The 23,671-nt window shown below is 44.4% G+C and overlaps 12 non-coding genes and 2 pseudogenes across 12 annotated transcripts; all 14 read right to left on the bottom strand.

Moving 5' to 3' along the window:
- Positions 1-707: 707 nt before the first annotated feature.
- Positions 708-898, bottom strand: LOC141237246 (U2 spliceosomal RNA). The gene has a single exon (XR_012302802.1). It is a non-coding gene; the product is annotated as a U2 spliceosomal RNA (small nuclear RNA).
- A 1,123-nt stretch (positions 899-2,021) lies between these two features.
- On the bottom strand, positions 2,022-2,212 carry LOC141237341 (U2 spliceosomal RNA). Its single transcript, XR_012302896.1, has one exon. It is a non-coding gene; the product is annotated as a U2 spliceosomal RNA (small nuclear RNA).
- Positions 2,213-3,331: 1,119 nt separating this feature from the next.
- LOC141236842 (U2 spliceosomal RNA) lies at positions 3,332-3,523 on the bottom strand. Its single transcript, XR_012302433.1, has one exon. It is a non-coding gene; the product is annotated as a U2 spliceosomal RNA (small nuclear RNA).
- Positions 3,524-9,631: 6,108 nt separating this feature from the next.
- LOC141237032 (U2 spliceosomal RNA) lies at positions 9,632-9,822 on the bottom strand. Its single transcript, XR_012302598.1, has one exon. It is a non-coding gene; the product is annotated as a U2 spliceosomal RNA (small nuclear RNA).
- A 2,682-nt stretch (positions 9,823-12,504) lies between these two features.
- On the bottom strand, positions 12,505-12,695 carry LOC141237020 (U2 spliceosomal RNA). The gene has a single exon (XR_012302587.1). It is a non-coding gene; the product is annotated as a U2 spliceosomal RNA (small nuclear RNA).
- Positions 12,696-13,816: 1,121 nt separating this feature from the next.
- LOC141236836 (U2 spliceosomal RNA) lies at positions 13,817-13,998 on the bottom strand. The gene has a single exon (XR_012302428.1). It is a non-coding gene; the product is annotated as a U2 spliceosomal RNA (small nuclear RNA).
- Positions 13,999-14,522: 524 nt separating this feature from the next.
- LOC141236854 (U2 spliceosomal RNA) lies at positions 14,523-14,664 on the bottom strand (annotated as a pseudogene).
- Positions 14,665-15,785: 1,121 nt separating this feature from the next.
- LOC141237346 (U2 spliceosomal RNA) lies at positions 15,786-15,976 on the bottom strand. The gene has a single exon (XR_012302901.1). It is a non-coding gene; the product is annotated as a U2 spliceosomal RNA (small nuclear RNA).
- A 1,123-nt stretch (positions 15,977-17,099) lies between these two features.
- LOC141237312 (U2 spliceosomal RNA) lies at positions 17,100-17,290 on the bottom strand. The gene has a single exon (XR_012302868.1). It is a non-coding gene; the product is annotated as a U2 spliceosomal RNA (small nuclear RNA).
- A 1,037-nt stretch (positions 17,291-18,327) lies between these two features.
- LOC141237009 (U2 spliceosomal RNA) lies at positions 18,328-18,518 on the bottom strand. Its single transcript, XR_012302576.1, has one exon. It is a non-coding gene; the product is annotated as a U2 spliceosomal RNA (small nuclear RNA).
- Positions 18,519-19,638: 1,120 nt separating this feature from the next.
- LOC141236998 (U2 spliceosomal RNA) lies at positions 19,639-19,829 on the bottom strand. The gene has a single exon (XR_012302565.1). It is a non-coding gene; the product is annotated as a U2 spliceosomal RNA (small nuclear RNA).
- A 1,122-nt stretch (positions 19,830-20,951) lies between these two features.
- On the bottom strand, positions 20,952-21,142 carry LOC141236987 (U2 spliceosomal RNA). Its single transcript, XR_012302554.1, has one exon. It is a non-coding gene; the product is annotated as a U2 spliceosomal RNA (small nuclear RNA).
- A 1,121-nt stretch (positions 21,143-22,263) lies between these two features.
- LOC141237248 (U2 spliceosomal RNA) lies at positions 22,264-22,454 on the bottom strand. Its single transcript, XR_012302804.1, has one exon. It is a non-coding gene; the product is annotated as a U2 spliceosomal RNA (small nuclear RNA).
- Positions 22,455-23,575: 1,121 nt separating this feature from the next.
- On the bottom strand, positions 23,576-23,671 carry LOC141236855 (U2 spliceosomal RNA; annotated as a pseudogene; the record flags this gene model as incomplete).

The raw sequence follows: 23,671 nt of genomic DNA, 5'->3' as shown, positions 1-23,671 counted from the left end.
ACGCGCAGCCAGCGTTCCATTGCCACATTCCGTCTACTGCAGGCGGGATACCTGGATGGCTGAATGTCACTGAGAAGCTCACAGAGACCGCCATAAGCAACAGTTTAAAAGAATGCCACAGACTAATCAACCAAACTTTTTGGGTTGGTTTCTCTTTTATAGTCTGCAGGCATTAAATGAAAGAAGTCAGTGTTCCAGCAGAGGGAGACAACGTTTCAGAAAAGGCATTGTAGCAAACCAAAAAAGAAATTTTAAGCGCAGCAGAGTAACCAGCTCACATACCTGTTAGCTCAGGTGAGTTTAAAAGGCTGCTGTTGATAACAAGGGCATTTGCTAAATAGATGGTGTGTGTGCAACAATATACTGAAAGGTCAATTATATTGTGCAGCTTATCTCACCACCTGTAGTTATTTAGGTGAAAGCTCCAAAATGCTTGCCTAATATGTCTGTTTATCCAAAAGGAAGTATAGAGGGAGAGCTAGATAGATAGCATTGCATTACATTACATTACATGGCAATGCAATGCACAGTTGCTGAAGTTGAACCAAAATGAGCTTGTCATCTGGCTTCTGCAACTTTTAACATGAAAAATCCAATGAGGAGAAGAAAAGCAAAGCCAAAGAGTCCATCCCAAAATCCGACAAACAAGCAAAATGAACAAAAAGCATTGAATTCAATTCTTTCTGATTTTAGAAACTGCATTAAAGAAGGGGTGCACCGGTCCTGGAGATACTGCAATACCAGGTCAATGCATGGAGTGGACAGAGCAAGCTCTTTTTCCATCTCCCTGTTCTAAAAATCCATTTAATATATGGTCCCCAGATAGGGGACGTATCAGATATTAAACTGATAAGAACAGATACTACACTTGATCTTAGCCAAAAGGCCGAGAAGCGATAACCAGAATTGGTTTCCGACTACGGTGCCACCCAAGGATTCTGAAAAGTCCATTTGTGGAGATGGCCACCTGGACTCCCGTTAAGAAGACATGCTGTCAACCTCTAGATCCCTCACATGCCTGCACTTTTCGGCTTGCTGCTGCTGCAATCCATGCGTTTTAGATCTGCATAACTCCACCTCTTTTAGCACAGTACCCTCAACCCCCGGCTGTTCCCACCCGCCTCAACACCGTTGGAAGGGAGGAGAACCAATTAAGGCGGGGGGGGGGGGGTGGAACGAGCAGCTGTCTACCCTTAGCAGGAGGGTTGCTGATTAATTACCTCTCCTGCTGCTGCTGCTGCTGGCTGTCCAGCAGCAGACTGAAGGTGGCTGCTGCTGTGCGCAGGTATATAAAGGCTCAGAGCCTATTATGACACGCGCAGCCAGCGTTCCATTGCCACATTCCGTCTACTGCAGGCGGGATACCTGGATGGCTGAATGTCACTGAGAAGCTCACAGAGACCGCCATAAGCAACAGTTTAAAAGAATGCCACAGACTAATCAACCAAACTTTTTGGGTTGGTTTCTCTTTTATAGTCTGCAGGCATTAAATGAAAGAAGTCAGTGTTCTAGCAGAGGGAGACAACGTTTCAGAAAAGGCATTGTAGCAAACCAAAAAAGAAATTTTAAGCGCAGCAGAGTAACCAGCTCACATACCTGTTAGCTCAGGTGAGTTTAAAAGGCTGCTGTTGATAACAAGGGCATTTGCTAAATAGATGGTGTGTGTGCAACAATATACTGAAAGGTCAATTATATTGTGCAGCTTATCTCACCACCTGTAGTTATTTAGGTGAAAGCTCCAAAATGCTTGCCTAATATGTCTGTTTATCCAAAAGGAAGTATAGAGGGAGAGCTAGATAGATAGCATTGCATTACATTACATTACATGGCAATGCAATGCACAGTTGCTGAAGTTGAACCAAAATGAGCTTGTCATCTGGCTTCTGCAACTTTTAACATGAAAAATCCAATGAGGAGAAGAAAAGCAAAGCCAAAGAGTCCATCCCAAAATCCGACAAACAAGCAAAATGAACAAAAAGCATTGAATTCAATTCTTTCTGATTTTAGAAACTGCATTAAAGAAGGAGTGCACCGGTCCTGGAGATACTGCAATACCAGGTCAATGCGTGGAGTGGACAGAGCAAGCTCTTTTTCCATCTCCCTGTTCTAAAAATCCATTTAATATATGGTCCCCAGATAGGGGACGTATCAGATATTAAACTGATAAGAACAGACACTACACTTGATCTTAGCCAAAAGGCCGAGAAGCGATAACCAGAATTGGTTTCCGACTACGGTGCCACCCAAGGATTCTGAAAAGTCCATTTGTGGAGATGGCCACCTGGACTCCCGTTAAGAAGACATGCTGTCAACCTCTAGATCCCTCACATGCCTGCACTTTTCGGCTTGCTGCTGCTGCAATCCACGCGTTTTAGATCTGCATAACTCCACCTCTTTTAGCACAGTACCCTCAACCCCCGGCTGTTCCCACCCGCCTCAACACCGTTGGAAGGGAGGAGAACCAATTAAGGCGGGGGGGGGTGGAACGAGCAGCTGTCTACCCTTAGCAGGAGGGTTGCTGATTAATTACCTCTCCTGCTGCTGCTGCTGCTGGCTGTCCAGCAGCAGACTGAAGGTGGCTGCTGCTGTGCGCAGGTATATAAAGGCTCAGAGCCTATTATGACACGCGCAGCCAGCGTTCCATTGCCACATTCCGTCTACTGCAGGCGGGATACCTGGATGGCTGAATGTCACTGAGAAGCTCACAGAGACCGCCATAAGCAACAGTTTAAAAGAATGCTACAGACTAATCAACCAAACTTTTTGGGTTGGTTTCTCTTTTATAGTCTGCAGGCATTAAATGAAAGAAGTCAGTGTTCCAGCAGAGGGAGACAACGTTTCAGAAAAGGCATTGTAGCAAACCAAAAAAGAAATTTTAAGCGCAGCAGAGTAACCAGCTCACATACCTGTTAGCTCAGGTGAGTTTAAAAGGCTGCTGTTGATAACAAGGGCATTTGCTAAATAGATGGTGTGTGTGCAACAATATACTGAAAGGTCAATTATATTGTGCAGCTTATCTCACCACCTGTAGTTATTTAGGTGAAAGCTCCAAAATGCTTGCCTAATATGTCTGTTTATCCAAAAGGAAGTATAGAGGGAGAGCTAGATAGATAGCATTGCATTACATTACATTACATGGCAATGCAATGCACAGTTGCTGAAGTTGACCCAAAATGAGCTTGTCATCTGGCTTCTGCAACTTTTAACATGAAAAATCCAATGAGGAGAAGAAAAGCAAAGCTAAAGAGTCCATCCCAAAATCCGACAAACAAGCAAAATGAACAAAAAGCATTGAATTCAATTCTTTCTGATTTTAGAAACTGCATTAAAGAAGGGGTGCACCGGTCCTGGAGATACTGCAATACCAGGTCAATGCGTGGAGTGGACAGAGCAAGCTCTTTTTCCATCTCCCTGTTCTAAAAATCCATTTAATATATGGTCCCCAGATAGGGGACGTATCAGATATTAAACTGATAAGAACAGATTTTTTTTTTTTTTTTTTATACCATTCAGTAAAATTTTTCAAGCAACAATCAATAGTATAAAAACTCATACTACGTTGCCCAGTCTTACATCATAATGGTACTTTCTTTATTTCATATTTATAACTTTATACTGAAACAGTTGTAATACCTTTTGAATGGACAAAAAACTGTAAAACATACCATTATCATAAAAAAAGACAGATCACAACACTTAAACAAGGACTTACTCGTACTTTACCAGTGACCTCCATTTTTTGACTTTCCAAAAACCTTCTGAATCAAAGCCACCACCGCCACGGCTGTCCCATAAATAAACTATGTATAACCTTGACAAAACCATCCTAACACAATTATTAACTGAGATTATTTTCCTTTTAAATAAACACAAATTCCTAACGTCCCACAGACTTTCTATTACACATGCCATTATCAACCACAACAATCTCTCTTTCACCCGGCTACTTGCACCCATCCCAAACATTACCACTCTCCAATTTATAAAATTCACGCCCGCTAGTTCCTTGCATAAACCACCCACTCCCTTCCAAACACTGTGAGCATAATCACAATTCCAAACCAAATGCATAACAGTTTCACTCGCCCCACATCCATCCCTCGGACATACCTCTGTTCTAATCAGATCCCTCCTCTTATGTACCTCTCTCACAGGCAAAATCTCATGCAAACTCATCCATACGATATCACGCTGCCTATTCGATATTCCTTTTATACTCAGGTTCCTCCATACACACAACGCTTCACTCGATCTCAAGCCCCCAATGTTACATTCAAACTCTCTAACACGCATCCTTCTCCTTACATTCCTTATCACTTTGAAATCACCCATAGGAACATCCAACAAATCATGCTTGACAACAAATTTTTCAACAAACTCATACCACACTGGACATTTAAACGAAACAGGCACTCTTGCATCCCTTCTCATCCATTTCAACCCAAACAACATCCATCCAGCCATATATTTAATCATAAAAGCCGTCTTGTTATCCCTACCTAACAGAACAACCACTGTTTTAATATAATTTAAACCAAGACAAATTTCAAAATTTGGGAAATCCATTCCCACATGTTCACGTAACTTACACAAATATTCCCTTTTAAGTTTTTCCATCTTACTTCCCCAATAAAACGTAAAAATTAGCTTCTCAATCCGCCTAAAACCCCTATAAGGGGCTGGAAAAACCACGGACACAAAAAGTAACATAGGAAGAATCACTGACTTAATAATAAGGACTTTGCCTGACAATGTCAAGTCCTGCAACCTCCAAAAATTTAACTTTTGTTCAATCCTCTTACCGCATTCATCCCAACTCTCATTCCCTTTCAGATCTTTGTTAAACCACACCCCCAGAACCTTAATAGCACCTTCTTCACATATCACACCATCCATCCTAACACTCGAATCCCCAAAACACTTAAAGCTACACTTCCCCCAATTCACCCTAAAACCAGATGCACCACAAAAGAAATCTAAAAGCAACCTTGCTCGATTCATAGCAGCCATATTATCACTCACCACAACAACATCGTCCATATACCCCATTACCTTTACAGTCTTTCCACCACTCCCTGGGATTAGAAGACCATTCATCACTTTCTCTTTCCGAATCATGCACAACAGGGGCTCAATCACACTTATAAACAGGACAGGGGACAACGGACACCCCTGCCTGACCCCTGATTTTATGCACACCTTCTCACTCAAACATCCATTCACTAACACTTCACTCACCACACCATCATACAAACACCTTATCGCCTTCACAAAAACACTAGGAAAACCCATCCTAACTAACACCTCAAACATAAACGCATGCGACACTCTATCAAAAGCTTTCTCAAAATCCACACAAAAAACCATACATTTCCCCTTCCTAAACATACAATCTCCAATTACGTCCCTCAACAACAAGAGGTTATCAGTCATACACCTACCTGGCACCGCGCACACTTGATCAACACCAACCACACTTCCAATCACCCCACGCATACGGTTAGCCAGAATTTTGCTAAAGACTTTGTAATCTGCATTGAGTAATGTAATCGGCCTCCAATTACGCAAATTCTTTTTCTCACCCTTCTTATATAGTAAAACAACTACTCCTTCTTTCATGGAATTACAAAGTACACCATTCATCCACATATATTGACATACCTCCACAAAATCAACACCAATCACATCCCATGCTTTTACATAAAACTCCACAGGCAACCCATCTTTCCCAGGTGTTTTATTCTTTTTCGCACCATCCACCGCCTTTTTAACCTCATCAAAAACAATATCCTCACTCAAACACTAACGTTCCCCTGATTCAAGCTGACTCTCCAACATACCTAACACATGCTTTTTCAAACCCCCATCCACCCATTTAGACTCAAATAAACTACTATAGAAACTATGTACCTCATCCAACACTTCCATTCCAACCACAGTCATACCATTATCATTTTCAACCTCATCCAACTCATCTTTCTTACTGCACATTTTTTTAAAAAAGTACCTCGTACACTTCTCATCCATATCCAAATGCTCAACTCTCGTCCTAAAAATAATTTCCTTCCCACGCTTTTCCAAAACACGCTTCATCTCATCTCTCGCTCCTCTGAGTTGATCACTAACATCAATTCCTTTCATACTCATTTTATGTAACCACTCAATCCTCATATTTAAATCTTTAAATCTGCCTCTTTCAATTGCTGCTTTTTTATAACCCCACCTCCTAAAAAAATTCTTAATTTCCACTTTCACCCAATCCCACCATACAGTCACATCCACAAAATTATTTTTCCTAGACCTCCACCATTCATACTTACTTTCGAAGTCTCTCATAACCCTAACATCCTCTAACAACCTAACATTTAGCTTCCATACCCCAACACCATGCACCATTTTTTTATCACCTTCAAACATACCCCACAAACATTCATGGTCTGTGAAAGAAAAAACATGCTGTTTAAAAAATTTACACACCAAACCTCTATTTGTATACAGCATGCGGTCAATCCTGGACACTATTCCTCCCCTATCAGCTCTATATGTGGCCGGTGGTGGCTTACTCAAAAATTCCGCTGCATCTAAAAAAGAAAAATCAGATGTAATTTGATTAAGGACCTTACCCGTGACATCAATTTCCCCTTCAGAAACACAATTGAAATCACCAACTAATAATATTGGAATCCTTCCAGGCAAAAAAAAACGTATTTTCTCTAATAGTGCTAACCTATCCCCTTTGTTAATTGGACAATACACGTTAACAATTTTCACCCTCCACCCTCTCCCCTTAACCACTGCCATTATACAACGACCTGGCTCCACCACCATATAATTTTCAAAACTTAAATCCCTATTCCCCAACAAAATCCCCACACCATCATTTTTGTTTGTCATTGAACCTGACCAAATGCTATGCCCATATACCCAGTCCTTTTCAGGAGGTGACTCTTCAATTCCGCACTCTTGCAGACAGTAGATATTTGCTCCAAGATTTTTTAGTTCTTCCAGTATAGCCAATCTTCTAGGCTTAGATTTTATAAGCCTTACATTTACTGACAGTACACTACAGCCCACGTTGGAGCCCATTTTTTAACCATATTTGGTAAAAAAGAACATACCCCCCACCGAAGAGTCAACCTTTCTCGTCTTGAAACTCGATTCCTGATGTTAAGCACAGAATGCTGGCCCCCTCCTCCAAAAAAGACCTCCTAGGAGAGGCACTGTAGCTCTCGGGATAGCTCCTATCACTTAAGGGGCTGATGCTCCCAATACTGGCAGGTGAAATATCTGGTCGGAACTTCTTTGCAGAAGACACATCAGAGTCCTCATCAGGGGGCCTCACCACAGCCCCGGTGAAGTCACCCTGGCCACCACCACCTTCTTGAATGGCCTCTGAGCTTTCCAAAGCCAACACCGGCGTTGTGGAGAGTGAACCGCTCACTTCTCCCTCACCACTCACATCAAGCAGAATTGACATATCTGCAGGCTCCATCTCAACAGCGCTTCCACCAGCAGGATCAGGTGCTTCCTCCATCACTTCCATGAAGTCCCTTACTGCCTCAATCGCCTCACCAATAGTGGCGGCAGTACTAGGACGTGGGGACACGGCCTCTGCATATGACCTGGAACGATGGGGACAGTCCTTGAAAGCGTGTCCCTCCTCCCCACACGCATTACAGACCATGGAGTTAGTACATTCCATTGCCAGATGACCTTCTTTATTGCATTTCCCACAAAACTTCTCCACCGTGCAGTCCTCTTGGTAGTGTCCAAAGGATTTACACTTCCTGCAAAAACGCGGAGCACCGGGAAAATACATATACCCTCTATCCCTCCCGATGGCAAAACTGAGGGGAGGGTAGTGGATACCCCCAGGTCCCTGGGGGTCTTCCTGGAACCATACAAAAAACTTGTGTTTGCCAGTCCACAAGCCCACCTCATTCCTCACCTTGTGTGAGTAGGACACATAGCTGCAATGACGGTTCAGGAATCTAGTAATGTCCTCCACATCCACAAGGGGGTTGTGCATAAACACAACAACTGGCACTTCCCCCTTAGTATACAATACCGTGAATGTAAGCCCTTCAAGAGCCGGATGATCCAAGGCTTGCTGATCCTTTAGAGTCTTGAAAAGATTCTGGCAAGCTGCCATACGATCAAGGACCAAAACGTACCGGCCATTCTTTGGGAACTCCTGTAGACAAATGATGTCTCCACGACCAACATTCAAAATCTTGAAGATGACGACTTCCACCAAGAACCGCAGGTTAAAGAAATTCCTCCTTGACTCCTCAATATCAATGCGAAAAGCATTTTTGACCCGAATATCAACGGTCCCGGCATAGCGAATCTTGACGCCCATTATCACCTCTCGTTTCCTCTGGACCCCCCCCAATAGCAGCAGGCAGCTTAAGCCACCTAAGTGGCGATGCTGCAAGGCCGAGGGGGAGACACTCTAGGATCCTTCTGACCAGATACAAGATCTTAGCCAAAAGGCCGAGAAGCGATAACCAGAATTGGTTTCCGACTACGGTGCCACCCAAGGATTCTGAAAAGTCCATTTGTGGAGATGGCCACCTGGACTCCCGTTAAAAAGACATGCTGTCAACCTCTAGATCCCTCACATGCCTGCACTTTTCGGCTTGCTGCTGCTGCAATCCACGCGTTTTAGATCTGCATAACTCCACCTCTTTTAGCACAGTACCCTCAACCCCCGGCTGTTCCCACCCGCCTCAACACCGTTGGAAGGGAGGAGAACCAATTAAGGCGGGGGGGGGGGGGTGGAACGAGCAGCTGTCTACCCTTAGCAGGAGGGTTGCTGATTAATTACCTCTCCTGCTGCTGCTGCTGCTGGCTGTCCAGCAGCAGACTGAAGGTGGCTGCTGCTGTGCGCAGGTATATAAAGGCTCAGAGCCTATTATGACACGCGCAGCCAGCGTTCCATTGCCACATTCTGTCTACTGCAGGCGGGATACCTGGATGGCTGAATGTCACTGAGAAGCTCACAGAGACCGCCATAAGCAACAGTTTAAAAGAATGCCACAGACTAATCAACCAAACTTTTTGGGTTGGTTTCTCTTTTATAGTCTGCAGGCATTAAATGAAAGAAGTCAGTGTTCCAGCAGAGGGAGACAACGTTTCAGAAAAGGCATTGTAGCAAACCAAAAAAGAAATTTTAAGCGCAGCAGAGTAACCAGCTCACATACCTGTTAGCTCAGGTGAGTTTAAAAGGCTGCTGTTGATAACAAGGGCATTTGCTAAATAGATGGTGTGTGTGCAACAATATACTGAAAGGTCAATTATATTGTGCAGCTTATCTCACCACCTGTAGTTATTTAGGTGAAAGCTCCAAAATGCTTGCCTAATATGTCTGTTTATCCAAAAGGAAGTATAGAGGGAGAGCTAGATAGATAGCATTGCATTACATTACATTACATGGCAATGCAATGCACAGTTGCTGAAGTTGAACCAAAATGAGCTTGTCATCTGGCTTCTGCAACTTTTAACATGAAAAATCCAATGAGGAGAAGAAAAGCAAAGCCAAAGAGTCCATCCCAAAATCCGACAAACAAGCAAAATGAACAAAAAGCATTGAATTCAATTCTTTCTGATTTTAGAAACTGCATTAAAGAAGGGGTGCACCGGTCCTGGAGATACTGCAATACCAGGTCAATGCGTGGAGTGGACAGAGCAAGCTCTTTTTCCATCTCCCTGTTCTAAAAATCCATTTAATATATGGTCCCCAGATAGGGGACGTATCAGATATTAAACTGATAAGAACAGATACTACACTTGATCTTAGCCAAAAGGCCGAGAAGCGATAACCAGAATTGGTTTCCGACTACGGTGCCACCCAAGGATTCTGAAAAGTCCATTTGTGGAGATGGCCACCTGGACTCCCGTTAAGAAGACATGCTGTCAACCTCTAGATCCCTCACATGCCTGCACTTTTCGGCTTGCTGCTGCTGCAATCCACGCGTTTTAGATCTGCATAACTCCACCTCTTTTAGCACAGTACCCTCAACCCCCGGCTGTTCCCACCCGCCTCAACACCGTTGGAAGGGAGGAGAACCAATTAAGGCGGGGGGGGGGGTGGAACGAGCAGCTGTCTACCCTTAGCAGGAGGGTTGCTGATTAATTACCTCTCCTGCTGCTGCTGCTGCTGGCTGTCCAGCAGCAGACTGAAGGTGGCTGCTGCTGTGCGCAGGTATATAAAGGCTCAGAGCCTATTATGACACGCGCAGCCAGCGTTCCATTGCCACATTCCGTCTACTGCAGGCGGAATACCTGGATGGCTGAATGTCACTGAGAAGCTCACAGAGACCGCCATAAGCAACAGTTTAAAAGAATGCCACAGACTAATCAACCAAACTTTTTGGGTTGGTTTCTCTTTTATAGTCTGCAGGCATTAAATGAAAGAAGTCAGTGTTCCAGCAGAGGGAGACAACGTTTCAGAAAAGGCATTGTAGCAAACCAAAAAAGAAATTTTAAGCGCAGCAGAGTAACCAGCTCACATACCTGTTAGCTCAGGTGAGTTTAAAAGGCTGCTGTTGATAACAAGGGCATTTGCTAAATACAGTCATGGCCAAAAGTATTGAGAATGAGACAAATAGAAATTTTTCCAAAGTTTACTGCTTCATTTTTTGTAATGGCAATTTGCATATACTCCTGAATGTCAAAGAGTGATCAGCTTAACAGCAATTACTGTACTTGCAAAGTCAATATTTGCCCAGAAAATGAACTTTAACCCCCAAAACACATTTCAACATCATTGCAGTCCTGCCTTAAAAGGAGCAGCTAACATCGTTTTAGTGATTGATCCATTAACACAGGTGTGGGTGTTGATGAGGACAGGGCTGGCGATCAATCAGTCATGATTAAGTAAGAATGACATCACTGGACACTTTAAAAGGAGGCTGGTTCTTGGTATCATTGTTTCTCTTCAGTTAACCATGGTTATCTCTAAAGAAACACGTGCAGCCATCATTGCACTGCACAAAAATGGCCTAACAGGGAAGAGTATCGCAGCTACAAAGATTGCACCTCAGTCAACAATCTATCGCATCATCAAGAACTTCAAGGAGAGAGCTTCCATTGTTGTCAAAAAGGCTCCAGGGCGCCCAAGAAAGACCAGCAAGCGCCAGGACCGTATCTTAAAACTGTTTCAGCTGCGGGATCGGACTACCAGCAGTGCCGAGCTTGCTCAGGAATGGCAGCAGGCTGGTGTGAGTGCTTCTGCACGCACTGTGAGGCGGAGACTCTTTGAGCAAGGGCTGGTTTCAAGGAGGGCAGCAAAGAAGCCACTTCTCTTCAGAAAAAACATCAGGGACCGACTGATATTCTGCAAAAGGTACAGGGAGTGGACTGCTGAGGACTGGGGCAAAGTCATTTTCTCTGATGAATCCCCTTTTCGATTGTTTGGGACATCTGGAAAACAGCTTATTCGGAGAAGAAGAGGTGAGCGCTACCACCAGTCTTGTCTCATGCCAACTGTAAAGCATTCATGTGTGGGGTTGCTTCTCAGCCAAGGGAATCGGCTCACTCACAGTCTTGCCTAAAAACACAGCCATGAAGAAAGAATGGCACCAGAATGTCCTCCAAGAGCAACTTCTCCCAACCATCCAAGAGCAGTTTGGCGCCCAACAATGCCTTTTCCAGCATGATGGAGCACCTTGCCATAAAGCAAAGGTGATAACTAAATGGCTCATGGAACAAAGCATAGAGATTTTGGGTCCATGGCCTGGAAACTCCCCAGATCTTAATCCCATTGAGAACTTGTGGTCAATCATCAAGAGACGGGTGGACAAACAAAAACCAACAAATTCTGGCAAAATGCAAGCATTGATTATGCAAGAATGGACTGCTATCAGTCAGGATTTGGTCCAAAAGTTGATTGAGAGCATGCCAGGGAGAATTACAGAGGTCTTGAAGAAGAAGGGGCAACACTGCAAATATTGACTTGCTGCTTTAACTCATTCTAACTGTCAATATAACCTATTGGTACTCATAATATGATTGCAATTATATTGTTGTATGTGATATAAACATCAGACAAACACTAATAAAAACCAGAGGCCAGCAGATCATGTGAAAATATAATTTTGGTGTCATTCTCAAAACTTTTGGCCATGACTGTAGATGGTGTGTGTGCAACAATATACTGAAAGGTCAATTATATTGTGCAGCTTATCTCACCACCTGTAGTTATTTAGGTGAAAGCTCCAAAATGCTTGCCTAATATGTCTGTTTATCCAAAAGGAAGTATAGAGGGAGAGCTAGATAGATAGCATTGCATTACATTACATTACATGGCAATGCAATGCACAGTTGCTGAAGTTGAACCAAAATGAGCTTGTCATCTGGCTTCTGCAACTTTTAACATGAAAAATCCAATGAGGAGAAGAAAAGCAAAGCCAAAGAGTCCATCCCAAAATCCGACAAACAAGCAAAATGAACAAAAAGCATTGAATTCAATTCTTTCTGATTTTAGAAACTGCATTAAAGAAGGGGTGCACCGGTCCTGGAGATACTGCAATACCAGGTCAATGCGTGGAGTGGACAGAGCAAGCTCTTTTTCCATCTCCCTGTTCTAAAAATCCATTTAATATATGGTCCCCAGATAGGGGACGTATCAGATATTAAACTGATAAGAACAGATACTACACTTGATCTTAGCCAAAAGGCCGAGAAGCGATAACCAGAATTGGTTTCCGACTACGGTGCCACCCAAGGATTCTGAAAAGTCCATTTGTGGAGATGGCCACCTGGACTCCCGTTAAGAAGACATGCTGTCAACCTCTAGATCCCTCACATGCCTGCACTTGTCGGCTTGCTGCTGCTGCAATCCACGCGTTTTAGATCTGCATAACTCCACCTCTTTTAGCACAGTACCCTCAACCCCCGGCTGTTCCCACCCGCCTCAACACCGTTGGAAGGGAGGAGAACCAATTAAGGCGGGGGGGGGGGTGGAACGAGCAGCTGTCTACCCTTAGCAGGAGGGTTGCTGATTAATTACCTCTCCTGCTGCTGCTGCTGCTGGCTGTCCAGCAGCAGACTGAAGGTGGCTGCTGCTGTGCGCAGGTATATAAAGGCTCAGAGCCTATTATGACACGCGCAGCCAGCGTTCCATTGCCACATTCCGTCTACTGCAGGCGGGATACCTGGATGGCTGAATGTCACTGAGAAGCTCACAGAGACCGCCATAAGCAACAGTTTAAAAGAATGCCACAGACTAATCAACCAAACTTTTTGGGTTGGTTTCTCTTTTATAGTCTGCAGGCATTAAATGAAAGAAGTCAGTGTTCCAGCAGAGGGAGACAACGTTTCAGAAAAGGCATTGTAGCAAACCAAAAAAGAAATTTTAAGCGCAGCAGAGTAACCAGCTCACATACCTGTTAGCTCAGGTGAGTTTAAAAGGCTGCTGTTGATAACAAGGGCATTTGCTAAATAGATGGTGTGTGTGCAACAATATACTGAAAGGTCAATTATATTGTGCAGCTTATCTCACCACCTGTAGTTATTTAGGTGGAAGCTCCAAAATGCTTGCCTAATATGTCTGTTTATCCAAAAGGAAGTATAGAGGGAGAGCTAGATAGATAGCATTGCATTACATTACATTACATGGCAATGCAATGCACAGTTGCTGAAGTTGAACCAAAATGAGCTTGTCATCTGGCTTCTGCAACTTTTAACATGAAAAATCCAATGAGGAGAAGAAAAGCAAAGCCAAAGAGTCCATCCCAAAATCCGACAAACAAGCAAAATGAACAAAAAGCATTGAATTCAATTCTTTCTGATTTTAGAAACTGCATTAAAGAAGGGGTGCACCGGTCCTGGAGATACTGCAATACCAGGTCAATGCGTGGAGTGGACAGAGCAAGCTCTTTTTCCATCTCCCTGTTCTAAAAATCCATTTAATATATGGTCCCCAGATAGGGGACGTATCAGATATTAAACTCATAAGAACAGATTTTTTGATTGAAGCTGCATCCAAGGCACTGAAAAATGTGACCGAAGTCACACCAAAACAGCGCACGAGGCGAGGATTCATGTGGACCCTTCCCGGAGGAGAGGGTCCCCAATAAACCATCCCCATCCCTCCGAGCCAGAAGGCCACAGCGAGGGTCAGGTATCTCCGATGCTCTCCCTAGCCGAAGCCGGAGAAGAGCCGTTTTCGTGCTCCCAGCTTCCATATAGGCTGCCACCCTAGTGGAGCTGGAGCCTGTGTTGGTTTCTCAGCCCAAAGCTGACCGGACCTCCGACCGGGTTTATAAAAATTCCCCTTCCTAGCCCGGAGGCCAGGAATAGGGGGGGTTGCTCAGAAAGTATGATTGGCAAAGGTGCGGCGTGCTACGAAGCCAAGTCTTTCTGGGGTTCCCAGTCCCAGTAAGCTTGGACTTCCACCAGGGCGCCTACTCCTGGGGCACATTGCTCCAAAGCACTCACACTTACCCAGCCTAGTGACTTCGATCCTGGAGGGCCATGTTTTCCATCAGATAACTCTATGAGCCACCTGGCGTACTAACAAGTGCACCAAACCAGTGTGTAATATGCATCAATTTACTAGGGCAGCCCAAGGACAAACTGCCTTTTCAAAAGATACTACACTTGATCTTAGCCAAACAGATACTACACTTGATCTTAGCCAAAAGGCCGAGAAGCGATAACCAGAATTGGTTTCCGACTACGGTGCCACCCAAGGATTCTGAAAAGTCCATTTGTGGAGATGGCCACCTGGACTCCCGTTAAGAAGACATGCTGTCAACCTCTAGATCCCTCACATGCCTGCACTTTTCGGCTTGCTGCTGCTGCAATCCACGCGTTTTAGATCTGCATAACTCCACCTCTTTTAGCACAGTACCCTCAACCCCCGGCTGTTCCCACCCGCCTCAACACCGTTGGAAGGGAGGAGAACCAATTAAGGCGGGGGGGGGGGTGGAACGAGCAGCTGTCTACCCTTAGCAGGAGGGTTGCTGATTAATTACCTCTCCTGCTGCTGCTGCTGCTGGCTGTCCAGCAGCAGACTGAAGGTGGCTGCTGCTGTGCGCAGGTATATAAAGGCTCAGAGCCTATTATGACACGCGCAGCCAGCGTTCCATTGCCACATTCCGTCTACTGCAGGCGGGATACCTGGATGGCTGAATGTCACTGAGAAGCTCACAGAGACCGCCATAAGCAACAGTTTAAAAGAATGCCACAGACTAATCAACCAAACTTTTTGGGTTGGTTTCTCTTTTATAGTCTGCAGGCATTAAATGAAAGAAGTCAGTGTTCCAGCAGAGGGAGACAACGTTTCAGAAAAGGCATTGTAGCAAACCAAAAAAGAAATTTTAAGCGCAGCAGAGTAACCAGCTCACATACCTGTTAGCTCAGGTGAGTTTAAAAGGCTGCTGTTGATAACAAGGGCATTTGCTAAATAGATGGTGTGTGTGCAACAATATACTGAAAGGTCAATTATATTGTGCAGCTTATCTCACCACCTGTAGTTATTTAGGTGAAAGCTCCAAAATGCTTGCCTAATATGTCTGTTTATCCAAAAGGAAGTATAGAGGGAGAGCTAGATAGATAGCATTGCATTACATTACATTACATGGCAATGCAATGCACAGTTGCTGAAGTTGAACCAAAATGAGCTTGTCATCTGGCTTCTGCAACTTTTAACATGAAAAATCCAATGAGGAGAAGAAAAGCAAAGCCAAAGAGTCCATCCCAAAATCCGACAAACAAGCAAAATGAACAAAAAGCATTGAATTCAATTCTTTCTGATTTTAGAAACTGCATTAAAGAAGGGGTGCACCGGTCCTGGAGATACTGCAATACCAGGTCAATGCGTGGAGTGGACAGAGCAAGCTCTTTTTCCATCTCCCTGTTCTAAAAATCCATTTAATATATGGTCCCCAGATAGGGGACGTATCAGATATTAAACTGATAAGAACATATACTACACTTGATCTTAGCCAAAAGGCTGAGAAGCGATAACCAGAATTGGTTTCCGACTACGGTGCCACCCAAGGATTCTGAAAAGTCCATTTGTGGAGAGGGCCACCTGGACTCCCGTTAAGAAGACATGCTGTCAACCTCTAGATCCCTCACATGCCTGCACTTTTCGGCTTGCTGCTGCTGCAATCCACGCGTTTTAGATCTGCATAACTCCACCTCTTTTAGCACAGTACCCTCAACCCCCGGCTGTTCCCACCCGCCTCAACACCGTTGGAAGGGAGGAGAACCAATTAAGGCGGGGGGGGGGGGGTGGAACGAGCAGCTGTCTACCCTTAGCAGGAGGGTTGCTGATTAATTACCTCTCCTGCTGCTGCTGCTGCTGGCTGTCCAGCAGCAGACTGAAGGTGGCTGCTGCTGTGCGCAGGTATATAAAGGCTCAGAGCCTATTATGACACGCGCAGCCAGCGTTCCATTGCCACATTCCGTCTACTGCAGGCGGGATACCTGGATGGCTGAATGTCACTGAGAAGCTCACAAAGACCGCCATAAGCAACAGTTTAAAAGAGTGCCACAGACTAATCAACCAAACTTTTTGGGTTGGTTTCTCTTTTATAGTCTGCAGGCATTAAATGAAAGAAGTCAGTGTTCCAGCAGAGGGAGACAACGTTTCAGAAAAGGCATTGTAGCAAACCAAAAAAGAAATTTTAAGCGCAGCAGAGTAACCAGCTCACATACCTGTTAGCTCAGGTGAGTTTAAAAGGCTGCTGTTGATAACAAGGGCATTTGCAAAATAGATGGTGTGTGTGCAACAATATACTGAAAGGTCAATTATATTGTGCAGCTTATCTCACCACCTGTAGTTATTTAGGTGAAAGCTCCAAAATGCTTGCCTAATATGTCTGTTTATCCAAAAGGAAGTATAGAGGGAGAGCTAGATAGATAGCATTGCATTACATTACATTACATGGCAATGCAATGCACAGTTGCTGAAGTTGAACCAAAATGAGCTTGTCATCTGGCTTCTGCAACTTTTAACATGAAAAATCCAATGAGGAGAAGAAAAGCAAAGCCAAAGAGTCCATCCCAAAATCCGACAAACAAGCAAAATGAACAAAAAGCATTGAATTCAATTCTTTCTGATTTTAGAAACTGCATTAAAGAAGGGGTGCACCGGTCCTGGAGATACTGCAATACCAGGTCAATGCGTGGAGTGGACAGAGCAAGCTCTTTTTCCATCTCCCTGTTCTAAAAATCCATTTAATATATGGTCCCCAGATAGGGGACGTATCAGATATTAAACTGATAAGAACATATACTACACTTGATCTTAGCCAAAAGGCCGAGAAGCGATAACCAGAATTGGTTTCCGACTACGGTGCCACCCAAGGATTCTGAAAAGTCCATTTGTGGAGATGGCCACCTGGACTCCCGTTAAGAAGACATGCTGTCAACCTCTAGATCCCTCACATGCCTGCACTTTTCGGCTTGCTGCTGCTGCAATCCACGCGTTTTAGATCTGCATAACTCCACCTCTTTTAGCACAGTACCCTCAACCCCCGGCTGTTCCCACCCGCCTCAACACCGTTGGAAGGGAGGAGAACCAATTAAGGCGGGGGGGGGGGGTGGAACGAGCAGCTGTCTACCCTTAGCAGGAGGGTTGCTGATTAATTACCTCTCTGACACGCGCAGCCAGCGTTCCATTGCCACATTCCGTCTACTGCAGGCGGGATACCTGGATGGCTGAATGTCACTGAGAAGCTCACAGAGACCGCCATAAGCAACAGTTTGAAAGAATGCCACAGACTAATCAACCAAACTTTTTGGGTTGGTTTCTCTTTTATAGTCTGCAGGCATTAAATGAAAGAAGTCAGTGTTCCAGCAGAGGGAGACAACGTTTCAGAAAAGGCATTGTAGCAAACCAAAAAAGAAATTTTAAGCGCAGCAGAGTAACCAGCTCACATACCTGTTAGCTCAGGTGAGTTTAAAAGGCTGCTGTTGATAACAAGGGCATTTGCTAAATAGATGGTGTGTGTGCAACAATATACTGAAAGGTCAATTATATTGTGCAGCTTATCTCACCACCTGTAGTTATTTAGGTGAAAGCTCCAAAATGCTTGCCTAATATGTCTGTTTATCCAAAAGGAAGTATAGAGGGAGAGCTAGATAGATAGCATTGCATTACATTACATTACATGGCAATGCAATGCACAGTTGCTGAAGTTGAACCAAAATGAGCTTGTCATCTGGCTTCTGCAACTTTTAACATGAAAAATCCAATGAGGAGAAGAAAAGCAAAGCCAAAGAGTCCATCCCAAAATCCGACAAACAAGCAAAATGAACAAAAAGCATTGAATTCAATTCTTTCTGATTTTAGAAACTGCATTAAAGAAGGGGTGCACCGGTCCTGGAGATACTGCAATACCAGGTCAATGCGTGGAGTGGACAGAGCAAGCTCTTTTTCCATCTCCCTGTTCTAAAAATCCATTTAATATATGGTCCCCAGATAGGGGACGTATCAGATATTAAACTGATAAGAACAGATACTACACTTGATCTTAGCCAAAAGGCCGAGAAGCGATAACCAGAATTGGTTTCCGACTACGGTGCCACCCAAGGATTCTGAAAAGTCCATTTGTGGAGATGGCCACCTGGACTCCCGTTAAGAAGACATGCTGTCAACCTCTAGATCCCTCACATGCCTGCACTTTTCGGCTTGCTGCTGCTGCAATCCACGCGTTTTAGATCTGCATAACTCCACCTCTTTTAGCACAGTACCCTCAACCCCCGGCTGTTCCCACCCGCCTCAACACCGTTGGAAGGGAGGAGAACCAATTAAGGCGGGGGAGGGGGGGTGGAACGAGCAGCTGTCTACCCTTAGCAGGAGGGTTGCTGATTAATTACCTCTCCTGCTGCTGCTGCTGGCTGTCCAGCAGCAGACTGAAGGTGGCTGCTGCTGTGCGCAGGTATATAAAGGCTCAGAGCCTATTATGACACGCGCAGCCAGCGTTCCATTGCCACATTCCGTCTACTGCAGGCGGGATACCTGGATGGCTGAATGTCACTGAGAAGCTCACAGAGACCGCCATAAGCAACAGTTTAAAAGAATGCCACAGACTAATCAACCAAACTTTTTGGGTTGGTTTCTCTTTTATAGTCTGCAGGCATTAAATGAAAGAAGTCAGTGTTCCAGCAGAGGGAGACAACGTTTCAGAAAAGGCATTGTAGCAAACCAAAAAAGAAATTTTAAGCGCAGCAGAGTAACCAGCTCACATACCTGTTAGCTCAGGTGAGTTTAAAAGGCTGCTGTTGATAACAAGGGCATTTGCTAAATAGATGGTGTGTGTGCAACAATATACTGAAAGGTCAATTATATTGTGCAGCTTATCTCACCACCTGTAGTTATTTAGGTGAAAGCTCCAAAATGCTTGCCTAATATGTCTGTTTATCCAAAAGGAAGTATAGAGGGAGAGCTAGATAGATAGCATTGCATTACATTACATTACATGGCAATGCAATGCACAGTTGCTGAAGTTGAACCAAAATGAGCTTGTCATCTGGCTTCTGCAACTTTTAACATGAAAAATCCAATGAGGAGAAGAAAAGCAAAGCCAAAGAGTCCATCCCAAAATCCGACAAACAAGCAAAATGAACAAAAAGCATTGAATTCAATTCTTTCTGATTTTAGAAACTGCATTAAAGAAGGGGTGCACCGGTCCTGGAGATACTGCAATACCAGGTCAATGCGTGGAGTGGACAGAGCAAGCTCTTTTTCCATCTCCCTGTTCTAAAAATCCATTTAATATATGGTCCCCAGATAGGGGACGTATCAGATATTAAACTGATAAGAACAGATACTACACTTGATCTTAGCCAAAAGGCCGAGAAGCGATAACCAGAATTGGTTTCCGACTACGGTGCCACCCAAGGATTCTGAAAAGTCCATTTGTGGAGATGGCCACCTGGACTCCCGTTAAGAAGACATGCTGTCAACCTCTAGATCCCTCACATGCCTGCACTTTTCGGCTTGCTGCTGCTGCAATCCACGCGTTTTAGATCTGCATAACTCCACCTCTTTTAGCACAGTACCCTCAACCCCCGGCTGTTCCCACCCGCCTCAACACCGTTGGAAGGGAGGAGAACCAATTAAGGCGGGGGGGGGGGGTGGAACGAGCAGCTGTCTACCCTTAGCAGGAGGGTTGCTGATTAATTAGCTCTCCTGCTGCTGCTGCTGCTGGCTGTCCAGCAGCAGACTGAAGGTGGCTGCTGCTGTGCGCAGGTATATAAAGGCTCAGAGCCTATTATGACACGCGCAGCCAGCGTTCCATTGCCACATTCCGTCTACTGCAGGCGGGATACCTGGATGGCTGAATGTCACTGAGAAGCTCACAGAGACCGCCATAAGCAACAGTTTAAAAGAATGCCACAGACTAATCAACCAAACTTTTTGGGTTGGTTTCTCTTTTATAGTCTGCAGGCATTAAATGAAAGAAGTCAGTGTTCCAGCAGAGGGAGACAACGTTTCAGAAAAGGCATTGTAGCAAACCAAAAAAGAAATTTTAAGCGCAGCAGAGTAACCAGCTCACATACCTGTTAGCTCAGGTGAGTTTAAAAGGCTGCTGTTGATAACAAGGGCATTTGCTAAATAGATGGTGTGTGTGCAACAATATACTGAAAGGTCAATTATATTGTGCAGCTTATCTCACCACCTGTAGTTATTTAGGTGAAAGCTCCAAAATGCTTGCCTAATATGTCTGTTTATCCAAAAGGAAGTATAGAGGGAGAGCTAGATAGATAGCATTGCATTACATTACATTACATGGCAATGCAATGCACAGTTGCTGAAGTTGAACCAAAATGAGCTTGTCATCTGGCTTCTGCAACTTTTAACATGAAAAATCCAATGAGGAGAAGAAAAGCAAAGCCAAAGAGTCCATCCCAAAATCCGACAAACAAGCAAAATGAACAAAAAGCATTGAATTCAATTCTTTCTGATTTTAGAAACTGCATTAAAGAAGGGGTGCACCGGTCCTGGAGATACTGCAATACCAGGTCAATGCGTGGAGTGGACAGAGCAAGCTCTTTTTCCATCTCCCTGTTCTAAAAATCCATTTAATATATGGTCCCCAGATAGGGGACGTATCAGATATTAAACTGATAAGAACAGATACTACACTTGATCTTAGCCAAAAGGCCGAGAAGCGATAACCAGAATTGGTTTCCGACTACGGTGCCATCCAAGGATTCTGAAAAGTCCATTTGTGGAGATGGCCACCTGGACTCCCGTTAAGAAGACATGCTGTCAACCTCTAGATCCCTCACATGCCTGCACTTTTCGGCTTGCTGCTGCTGCAATCCACGCGTTTTAGATCTGCATAACTCCACCTCTTTTAGCACAGTACCCTCAACCCCCGGCTGTTCCCACCCGCCTCAACACCGTTGGAAGGGAGGAGAACCAATTAAGGCGGGGGGGGGGGTGGAACGAGCAGCTGTCTACCCTTAGCAGGAGGGTTGCTGATTAATTACCTCTCCTGCTGCTGCTGCTGCTGGCTGTCCAGCAGCAGACTGAAGGTGGCTGCTGCTGTGCGCAGGTATATAAAGGCTCAGAGCCTATTATGACACGCGCAGCCAGCGTTCCATTGCCACATTCCGTCTACTGCATGCGGGATACCTGGATGGCTGAATGTCACTGAGAAGCTCACAGAGACCGCCATAAGCAACAGTTTAAAAGAATGCCACAGACTAATCAACCAAACTTTTTGGGTTGGTTTCTCTTTTATAGTCTGCAGGCATTAAATGAAAGAAGTCAGTGTTCCAGCAGAGGGAGACAACGTTTCAGAAAAGGCATTGTAGCAAACCAAAAAAGAAATTTTAAGCGCAGCAGAGTAACCAGCTCACATACCTGTTAGCTCAGGTGAGTTTAAAAGGCTGCTGTTGATAACAAGGGCATTTGCTAAATAGATGGTGTGTGTGCAACAATATACTGAAAGGTCAATTATATTGTGCAGCTTATCTCACCACCTGTAGTTATTTAGGTGAAAGCTCCAAAATGCTTGCCTAATATGTCTGTTTATCCAAAAGGAAGTATAGAGGGAGAGCTAGATAGATAGCATTGCATTACATTACATTACATGGCAATGCAATGCACAGTTGCTGAAGTTGAACCAAAATGAGCTTGTCATCTGGCTTCTGCAACTTTTAACATGAAAAATCCAATGAGGAGAAGAAAAGCAAAGCCAAAGAGTCCATCCCAAAATCCGACAAACAAGCAAAATGAACAAAAAGCATTGAATTCAATTCTTTCTGATTTTAGAAACTGCATTAAAGAAGGGGTGCACCGGTCCTGGAGATACTGCAATACCAGGTCAATGCGTGGAGTGGACAGAGCAAGCTCTTTTTCCATCTCCCTGTTCTAAAAATCAATTTAATATATGGTCACCAGATAGGTGACGTATCAGATATTAAACTGATAAGAACAGATACTACACTTGATCTTAGCCAAAAGGCCGAGAAGCGATAACCAGAATTGGTTTCCGACTACGGTGCCACCCAAGGATTCTGAAAAGTCCATTTGTGGAGATGGCCACCTGGACTCCCGTTAAGAAGACATGCTGTCAACCTCTAGATCCCTCACATGCCTGCACTTTTCGGCTTGCTGCTGCTGCAATCCACGCGTTTTAGATCTGCATAACTCCACCTCTTTTAGCACAGTACCCTCAACCCCCGGCTGTTCCCACTCGCCTCAACACCGTTGGAAGGGAGGAGAACCAATTAAGGCGGGGGGGGGGGGGGTGGAACGAGCAGCTGTCTACCCTTAGCAGGAGGGTTGCTGATTAATTACCTCTCCTGCTGCTGCTGCTGGCTGTCCAGCAGCAGACTGAAGGTGGCTGCTGCTGTGCGCAGGTATATAAAGGCTCAGAGCCTATTATGACACGCGCAGCCAGCGTTCCATTGCCACATTCCGTCTACTGCAGGCGGGATACCTGGATGGCTGAATGTCACTGAGAAGCTCACAGAGACCGCCATAAGCAACAGTTTAAAAGAATGCCACAGACTAATCAACCAAACTTTTTGGGTTGGTTTCTCTTTTATAGTCTGCAGGCATTAAATGAAAGAAGTCAGTGTTCCAGCAGAGGGAGACAACGTTTCAGAAAAGGCATTGTAGCAAACCAAAAAAGAAATTTTAAGCGCAGCAGAGTAACCAGCTCACATACCTGTTAGCTCAGGTGAGTTTAAAAGGCTGCTGTTGATAACAAGGGCATTTGCTAAATAGATGGTGTGTGTGCAACAATATACTGAAAGGTCAATTATATTGTGCAGCTTATCTCACCACCTGTAGTTATTTAGGTGAAAGCTCCAAAATGCTTGCCTAATATGTCTGTTTATCCAAAAGGAAGTATAGAGGGAGAGCTAGATAGATAGCATTGCATTACATTACATTACATGGCAATGCAATGCACAGTTGCTGAAGTTGAACCAAAATGAGCTTGTCATCTGGCTTCTGCAACTTTTAACATGAAAAATCCAATGAGGAGAAGAAAAGCAAAGCCAAAGAGTCCATCCCAAAATCCGACAAACAAGCAAAATGAACAAAAAGCATTGAATTCAATTCTTTCTGATTTTAGAAACTGCATTAAAGAAGGGGTGCACCGGTCCTGGAGATACTGCAATACCAGGTCAATGCGTGGAGTGGACAGAGCAAGCTCTTTTTCCATCTCCCTGTTCTAAAAATCCA

Source organism: Phyllobates terribilis, unplaced genomic scaffold (genome assembly GCF_046119375.1).
Source record: "Phyllobates terribilis strain yellow unplaced genomic scaffold, ASM4611937v1 Scaffold_729__1_contigs__length_748246, whole genome shotgun sequence".
Lineage (NCBI taxonomy): Eukaryota > Metazoa > Chordata > Amphibia > Anura > Dendrobatidae > Phyllobates > Phyllobates terribilis.
This window is presented reverse-complemented; position numbering and strand designations above follow the sequence as displayed.